At 37.3% G+C, this 8,622-nt stretch overlaps 2 long non-coding RNA genes across 2 annotated transcripts; both read right to left on the reverse strand.

Moving 5' to 3' along the window:
* Window positions 1-2,199: 2,199 nt before the first annotated feature.
* LOC131220512 (uncharacterized) lies at window positions 2,200-2,928 on the reverse strand. The gene is made up of 3 exons (XR_009158647.1): window positions 2,846-2,928; window positions 2,654-2,739; window positions 2,200-2,503 (listed from the first exon to the last, which is right to left on the reverse strand). It is a non-coding gene; the product is annotated as an uncharacterized LOC131220512 (long non-coding RNA).
* Window positions 2,929-5,507: 2,579 nt separating this feature from the next.
* LOC131220513 (uncharacterized) lies at window positions 5,508-7,503 on the reverse strand. The gene is made up of 5 exons (XR_009158648.1): window positions 6,940-7,503; window positions 6,734-6,838; window positions 6,568-6,639; window positions 6,232-6,486; window positions 5,508-6,140 (listed from the first exon to the last, which is right to left on the reverse strand). It is a non-coding gene; the product is annotated as an uncharacterized LOC131220513 (long non-coding RNA).
* Window positions 7,504-8,622: the final 1,119 nt, after the last annotated feature.

Genomic DNA, 8,622 nt, shown 5'->3' on the forward strand with positions numbered 1-8,622 from the left:
TTATAAGTTATAGGTTAAGGTTTAGGTTATAGGTTTTAGTTTAGGTTAAGGTTATAGGTTTAAGTTTAGGTTAAGGTTTAGGTTTAGGTTATAGGTTTAGGTTTAGGTTATAGGTCAAAGCTTTAGGGAATTGAGAATAGGTTAAGGTTTAGGTTTAGGAAATCGGGTTCGGGTTTGAGATCGGGTTTAGTTTGGGTTTTCAAGTTTAGGTGTAGGTTAAGGAGTTGAGATTAGGATTAGGTGTAGGTTTAGGTTTAATGATTTGAGAATACATTTAGGTTTTAGGTTTAGGTTAAGGTTATAGGTTTAGGTTAGGTTTAGGTGTAGGTTATAGGTTTTAGCTTTAGGGAATTGAGAATAGGTTAAGGTTTAGGTTTAGGAAATCAGGTTCGAGTTCGGGATCGAGTTTAGGTTTGGGTTTTCAAGTTTAGATTTAGGTTTAGGTTAGGGAGTTGAGATTAGGATTAGGTGTAGGTTTAGGTTTAGAGATTTGAGAATTCATTTAGGTTTTAGGTTTAGGTTTAGGTTTTAGGTTATAGGTTTAGGTTTAGGTTTTAGGTTTAGGTTAGGTTATCGATTGGTTATAAGTTTAGGTTATAGGTTATGGGTTAAGGTTTAGTTTATAGGTTTTGGTTTAGGTTAAGGTTATAGGTTTAGGTTTAGGTTATAGGTTTAAGTTAAGGTTTAGGTTTAGGTTATATGTTATAGGTTATAGGTTATAGCTTTAAGGAATTGAGAATAGGTTAAGGTTTAGGTTTAGGAAATCGGGTTCAGGTTCGGGATCAGGTTTAGGTTTGGGTTTTCAAGTTTAGGTTTAGGTTTAGGTTAGAGAGTTGAGATTAGGATTAGGTGTAGGTTTAGGTTTAGGGATTTGAGAATACATTTAGGTTTTAGGTTTAGGTTTAGGTTTTAGTTTATAGGTTTAGGTTATAGGTTAAGGTTAGGTTATAGGTTAAGGTTTAGGTTTAGGTTATAGGTTTTGGGATTTGAGAATAGGTTTAGGTTAAGGTTATAAGTTTAGGTTTATGAAATCGTGTTCGAGTTCAGGATCGGGTTTAGGTTTGGGTTTTCAAGTTTAGGTTTAGGTTTAGGTAGGGAGTTGAGATTAGGATTAGGTGTAGGTCTAAGTTTAGGGATTTGAGAATACGTTAAGGTTTAGGTATAGGAAATCAAGTTCGGGTTCGAGATCGGGTTTACGTTTGGGTTTTAGGTTTAGGCTAAGGATTTAGGGATTCAGATTCGGGTTCGGGATCGGGTTTAGGTTTAGGTTTAGGTTTAGGTTTTACGTTTAGGTTAAGGTTACAGGTTTAGGTTTAGGTTATAAGTGTAGGTTACAGGTTTAGGGAATTGACAATAGGTTAAGGTTTAGGTTTAGGAAATCGGGTTCGGGTTCAGGTTCGGATTCGGGTTTAGGTTTGGGTTTTCAAGTTTAGGTTTAGGTTAAGGAGTTGAGATTAGGATTAGGTGTAGGTTTAGGTTTAGGGATTTGAGAATACATTTAGGTTTTAGGTTTAGGTTTAGGTTATAGGTTATAGCTTTAGGGAATTGAGAATAGGTTTAGGTTTAGGTTTAGGAAATCGAGATCGGGTTTAAGTTTGGGTTTTCAAGTTTAGGTTTAGGTTAAGGAGTTGAGATTAAGATTAGGTGTAGGTTTAGGTTTAAGGATTTAAGAATACATTTAGCTTTTAGGTTTAGGTTTAGGTTATAGGTTATAGGTTTAGGTTTAGGTTATAAGTGTCGGTTATAGGTTTTGTTATAGGTTTAGGTTTAGGTTTAGGTTTAGGTTATAAGTATAGGTTTAGGTTAGGTTATAGGTTAAGGTTTAAGGAATTGAGTTTAGGTTATAGGTTCTAGTTATAGGTTTAGGTTAAGGTTTAGGTTATAGATTTTGGGATTTGAGAATAGGTTTAGGTTATAAGTATAGGTTTAGGTTAGGTTGTAGGTTAAAGTTTAGGGAATTGAGTTTAGGTTATAGGTTTAGGTTATAGTTTATAGGTTTAGGTTGTAGTTATAGGTTTTGGGATTTGAGAATAGGCTTAGGCTATAGGTTAAGGGTGTGGTCCCTGCAAATACAGATATAAACATAGCCTGCTCCAATTGGCCAGGCCCTTCCAATGCTGTCCATAGGAAATGGACAGCTTCATCATGGTCATAACAACGGTTCCCATCTTCCAGGGACCCCTGCTCAACATCCGGATAGATCTAACGCATATCCGGGTCTGCTCCATCAATTTCGAGTAAATACATAAACATGGCCTATCCAAATGGCCAGGCCCCTCCAATGCTATCCATAGGAAATGGACAGCTTCATCATGGTCATAACAGCGGTTCCCACCTTCTAGGGACCCCCGCTCATCCGGATAGCTCCGACGCACATCCGGGTCTACTCCATTAATTTCGAGCAAATACATAAACACAGCCTATCCCCGGGATCCACTGAATTCGTCTGATCCAGGGATCCAAGGAAGCCGGATACTATAATTTGGACCATAGTTTCAGCCATCTAAAACGCTGAAATCACGCACACTAACATAATTCGGAAAGGAAATTTCTTTCGCTAAAATAACCAACAAAAGTAAATGATATTCTTGATTTTCAACTAGAAAGCACAAAATATGAACTGGAACATTAGAGCAGAGAAGTGTTGACTCACTTGTTCACTTTAACCCAAGTAACTTTTAGTGTTTCCTTCTTTTCATCAAGCTCTTCAATCACCTTCTTGAATTTTGACTTATCATTCTAAGCAAGAGATGAATACAGTAAACAAACAACTTCAGACATAAACAAATTCATTTTTTTTTTAAAAGATGAGATCCTTTACAGGCTAAGAAATACAACAATATACCTCAATGATGTTTTTCTTGGATAAAGTCATTGTATTCATCTTCAGCTTTCTCGAACATTGCCATAACTTTTTTGTTGACCCTCTTCTCAATGCTAAAAGCAATCAATCAGATTAACTGAGATGCATGTCCATTAACCTTCTTCTTTTAAAAAAAATGCAAAACCAAACATCAATTAGGTGTTGAATCATACTATTTCATTGTCATGGAAAAGAAAACCAAGAAGCACAGGAAACAACACAATAAGGTACTGGTTAGTGGCACTGATCTCAGCGTCACATTCTTTCATCTTTGAACAACTCAAATTGAGCTCAGATTGGGCTTGATCATATTCCTTCTTTATGGAACTAACCTACAATAGGAAAGGCAATAAAGACACGTGCATTTTATGTTCAGCAAAAAAGGTTAGATTGTAAGTTTAAGCACCTTGCTTGTCAGGTTATCTACTTCTGCAGTGAGGCTGTTTATCTGTGTCTGTAAAGAAACTAATTGATTTTCCAGGGAAGCATGCTCTTGAATGACTGCGTCCTTCTCCATAATGAGCCTCTCTCTTTCATTTTCAAAGTCATAAATCCTTTCACAATTGAATGCATCGAAATTTAAAAATAAGCATGTGCAAGAACGCACCAATTACAATAAGAAGTGTGTGCAAGAATGCACCTTGTTGTCTATTGAAGATGGAATTGAATCAGTCTTGTTTTTGTTGGGATTGCTTTTGCCTATGTTGATGCTAAAATGCGAGACACATCCCATGGAAATATCTGCAGTTCCAGATCAAACCTATAAATCAACAGCAAAACAGAAGGCAGTTTGGGTAGTATCGCACAAGTGAGCAATGTACATACTCGCTGATTTATCTATGAATCAAGAAACTCTATGTAGCTCCAATTGATTTCCTCTTTTGTGTACTCTTCCTGTTCCATTTTGCAGACATGCTGTCAGTACACAACCTAAGAAAAAATCAAGATATTAGAGGTTTCCAAGATAGAGGCAACAACTTGTCATGGAGTAAGCTAACTTGGTTAAAATGCTATTACAGCTTCTCATTTGTGAAATTAATGCAGAACTGCTCAAAACTATTTACCATGAAATATAAGGAAATATCAAACGCGCAATCTGTAATGAATTGTGCGGGGGCTGGACACAGGTCCACTGCCTGATTTTTTAACTGGTTTCAACCCAGATGGAAGGCCTAATCGAGGTCTGGCCTGGACTGATTTGCTGCCCATAAAAAGCCTAGCTGTAAGGTTGGTACTAAGGGCCTGTTTAAGGCCAGATTCTAGTGCAGATCAAGGCCCAGTCGGGGCCTGATTTCAACTCAAATCGGACCCATCTGGAGCTTGTTTTTAGCACGCAGCACGACCCAGATGGAGGCCGTTTGGATCCAGGTTTCATGGCCGACCGTGAGCCATGTCCGGCCCGACTGCGAGGCATCTGAAATGCGTTTCTCAGCCCTCTGTGCTGTCTGATTGAAGGCCTTATTTTTTGTTCAAAACACTTTCGGACCTAGGCTACACTCAGCCCATATCTTTGTGCATTTCATGGCCAGCAAAAGGTCCGACTGAGGGCCGATTTTCAGCATCTTTACAGCCTATCTAGGAGGTATTTCGACTTAGATTTGGGGCTGGCTGAAGGATGTTTTTTAGCTTCCTTATGTGTCCTGAAGAAGGCCTAGTTTCAGCCTAAGGTTGAGGCCTGTTTATAGCTTGGATTGAAGCCCATTTAAAGGCCTGCTGCAGCTCTCTTCAAGGCCCAGTTGGAGGTCAGTTTCAGCTCACAGCATGGCCTCCAAACATGGCTGGAACCTTTATGAAAGGAAGAAGGAAAATAAGAGAAGTTCAGCTATCATTTTAAGATGGAATCTAGACTTTTCATCCTTAACGACAGATGAGTCTATCTCCTTTCCCTTTACAAAATCAATATTACCAATATGAAGAATAGCAGCTACAACCCTGAAAATAGCCTCCTGAAGAGAACAGTAACTATTAGAAATCTGATTGAGCAACCAAATCTAAGAAATAATTTCTACCTAGAGGTGGACCCAACATAGCATTAGATTGACAGGGGAAGGTTGACCTGTTCTTGCTCGCTGGTTGAGGTAATCGAATGATTTAGGGTTCCCCAATATGTACTTCTCAATATCCTGCAAGGTTAAGTCAACAATTCCAAAATCATGTCTCTTTAAGTATAAAAAATGGCATATAGTCTTATAACGCAAAGAAAGTAAATGAGACGGCAACTGTTTATCTCAAACAGATAAGGAAGTAAGGTGAAAGAAGAGAATAACTACCTCAGGTGGTGCTGAACAAAGAAGGTAAAAGCAATGGTAGTTTCTCTCAGGATCTAAAATTTGGCAAACACACGATCTTTCAAGTAAATAAGTTCTAATAGCTGCTCCTGATATCCTTCCATTCTTGTCAAATTGGATCTCTACAAATTTACCAAAACGACTTCATTGTAATGCCATGAAGAGAATAAAAAGGTAGAGCATAATAAGTTTTCTAAACATTAAAACTGGACCGTGAACATGATGGAACGATAACTTCAGACTGATTAGAGATGTAAAGAAAAGCCATAAGGAAATAGATATTTACCTTGAGTTGTTGTTTCTAACAGTTTTAACCCTTTACTAGAACTCACCTTGATGCCCATTCTCCCTCCTCCTTTACCTGGGCTTGGGACCGGCAATGCAAGGAGTTGCATTGGTGGAGTTAAAAAGGGGCTTTAGCTCCGTTTGGTTTGTGACGACCAAATGGAGTCTAATATGTTTAAATATAGAGTATAAAATTCATTCAAAATTACAAAAACCAAACCAAACAACATATAGAGTAACCAAAAAAAAAAAAAACATGCGAAACATCAATATAAAGTAACTAAAAACAAACCAAGTTCTGAGTTCATCAATATAAAGTAACTAAAGTGCCAAATTAGTTCAAAATTAACAAAAAAAAAACAAGCGAAACATCATATAAAGTAACAAAAAAAAGCATTCACACCAAGTTCAATTATAGAGTACCAAATTTGTTCAAATTATCAAAATCTCAAAGATTCCTTCCCTCATTGCACAAGTGATCCCAGACTGGCCTCTCCAAGTGTAGATGCGAACCCATCTTCTTTCCACAAACGAGTGTCAGGATGTATAATCTCAGTCAGGGTAATAACAAAAGCTCCCTCCTCCAATGGTTCGCAATAGACAATTGCATTTGGATTAACTTCGTATACTTGACCACGAGCAACTACATCACGATTTCCCCAACTAAGCAAGTTGCATCTCTTACCGATATATATAACATCCGGCTACATGTACACATATAAAATGGCATTAGTATTGTTGTCGTTTATAAAATAATTGTAAGTTTAATACAGTAGCAAATTTACACTTGCATACCGACGATGCCTGAGCAGATTTAGCAATTGTTGGTGATGAGAGGTTTTGAGTAGATTGTGCGTGTTGCTGCATCTCTATCCAGGCCTCCATCTTGGCCAATGATTTCTTTATATCAAATATCTCCTGCACTAGGTTATCTCTTTCTTTTATCAAATTCTCTACCTTTGAACGAGCATGGGCTGACATCTTCAGTCCTGTCTTGGTTATTGAGCAACCTAGACCCCGCATTCGCCCTCTACTGTTAGAACCAACCAACTGTAAAACATTGCAAATCAAGTTATCAGAAAATTCATAATTACCATGAATCTCACTATAATTTTTAAATTTTATTATTACCTATGTAAGGGCATCGTCAACGCTGGTAATCTTAGAAGAAGGATTGGTAGAATAAAGCTAATCTAATTTTTCCTGCGATAAAATACAAATAGATGTAAAATAATTTAAAGTTATACATTGGCATCTCATAAAGGTACTGGTTAGTGGTAGAAGGGGATGTACTTACAACAAGGTCAGGATACTAGACAACTTTGTCCTTGCTTGTATGGGCTCTTAAGTAAACATCACATCTACCTATCTCGGCATCAGAGGTAAGATTCCTCTCCTTCGCCTTTGGCACATTACATATTAGTGGAGTTAGATGAGTGATAATTTAAAAGTAAATTCAATATTAAACTATAATACCTATATTTATAAATAAATAATACATACCATCTGATGGCGAATAACAGCCATGCTGTTCCTCCCAAGACACGCAGGTCCTTTTAGCTTGGACCGATTGACTTTATTCCTTTCGCTTGCTCTCTTGAATTCCTCAGTGCTATGTTGATTCACGAAGACTAACCAATCCTCCATAGAGATACCGAGGGGGGGAATATCTCTCATAACTACAGGATCCTTGCCTTTAATATATTTTGTAGTCAACCTTTTCTTGTAATTCCGCCATGTTTCCTTGATGCGTTTTGTTACGTATGTGAGACTCGCATCCCAACTTTGACCCTTAAACTCATAAGCCCGTGACAATGACTCTATGATCATTTGAATGTGTGTATGAGGCACCTGGCGAAAGTCCTGGTATATGATCGGGATATGAGTACGGGTGAGGATACCGATATGCGATGCAAATTGCTTTTGTTCAGGACAATCCTCATTCGGTTGCCTGAATTCATTCGTCTTTAGGACTTTTTTCCTATCAGGTTACTCATGTAAAAAAGCACCCCTAGTAGGGCCTCTCTTTCTAGACGAAGAAGAAGAAGTTGACACAACAACATAAAAAGAATAACAGTTATATATACACACGGTTAATTACTGCCAATATATAAGAAAATTGAAATTTACATATCTAATTAAGGAGAATTATCATATTACCTTTGGTCTTGCTCGCATCTGTAGTCTTGGTCAAGTGCACACCCAATGCCTCTGGTTGTGAATCCATGTTCCTGTTTAAATTAAAATAAAATAAAATAAAATAAAAACACTAATGATTAATACAATAATTTGGATAACAGATAAAATACAAATAATTCACTATATTATCTATACCTTGATTGGATTTCCTCTAATAAATATCATCTTGTTACATGCTTAGAAAATATAAACAATTCAAGAGATTCTCCTTGGTTGCTTTCTTTTCTTTATTTTCTCGACTACAACACTGATGTCTTCAGATTCATTGAATATCAACTCATCAACAATTGCTAATGAGGTGAGATTAGGTCCTACATCGGCATCAGTTACATCCTTAAATCATTTCGATAGATGGCATGTCTCTTCTTCGATAAAAATCTTTTTTGGAACCTCTAATACCACATGCCATTTAGGATTTTTTCGGATCTCTGGAGTACAAAACTTACGTGGCATGCTCCGCAAGAATGAATGGCTTGTCACCTAATTTGTCTGAACTGTAAAGACTGGATAAATTTACTAATTTCAGATTCGCTTTGACATCAAAAGAAACACCGTGATGCGTCACCTTCACCCAATCACACTTAAATAAGATGGGCTTGTACCCTGATTTGTACTCCAATTGGATAATTCTATGAAGGACTCCGTAGTAAGGTTGATTTTCATCCACTGTATTCATATCCTTAGCACTAGATCGGAAAGTGGTTATACCCTCTGTCATAACCCCACTGTTTTTGTTCGTTTTATTCTCCTCATAATCCTTAGTGATAAAGAGAAAACCATTAATATAATACTTATTGTATTGAGTACAAAAAGCTAGAGGTCCTCTCACTATATCTTTAAATTCTTTATCATCAGATTCGCTAAACTTTGGTTGCCTCTTCAACTAAGGTATGAATTCATCCTCGCTAGGCACCCTGTTGGTCCTCCTGTAACATCGCTGCAAGAAATCTTTGTGCTTCCTGCACGTTATTTGATACCATTGTTATA

Source organism: Magnolia sinica, chromosome 12, assembly GCF_029962835.1.
Source record: "Magnolia sinica isolate HGM2019 chromosome 12, MsV1, whole genome shotgun sequence".
Taxonomy (NCBI): Eukaryota; Viridiplantae; Streptophyta; class Magnoliopsida; order Magnoliales; family Magnoliaceae; genus Magnolia; species Magnolia sinica.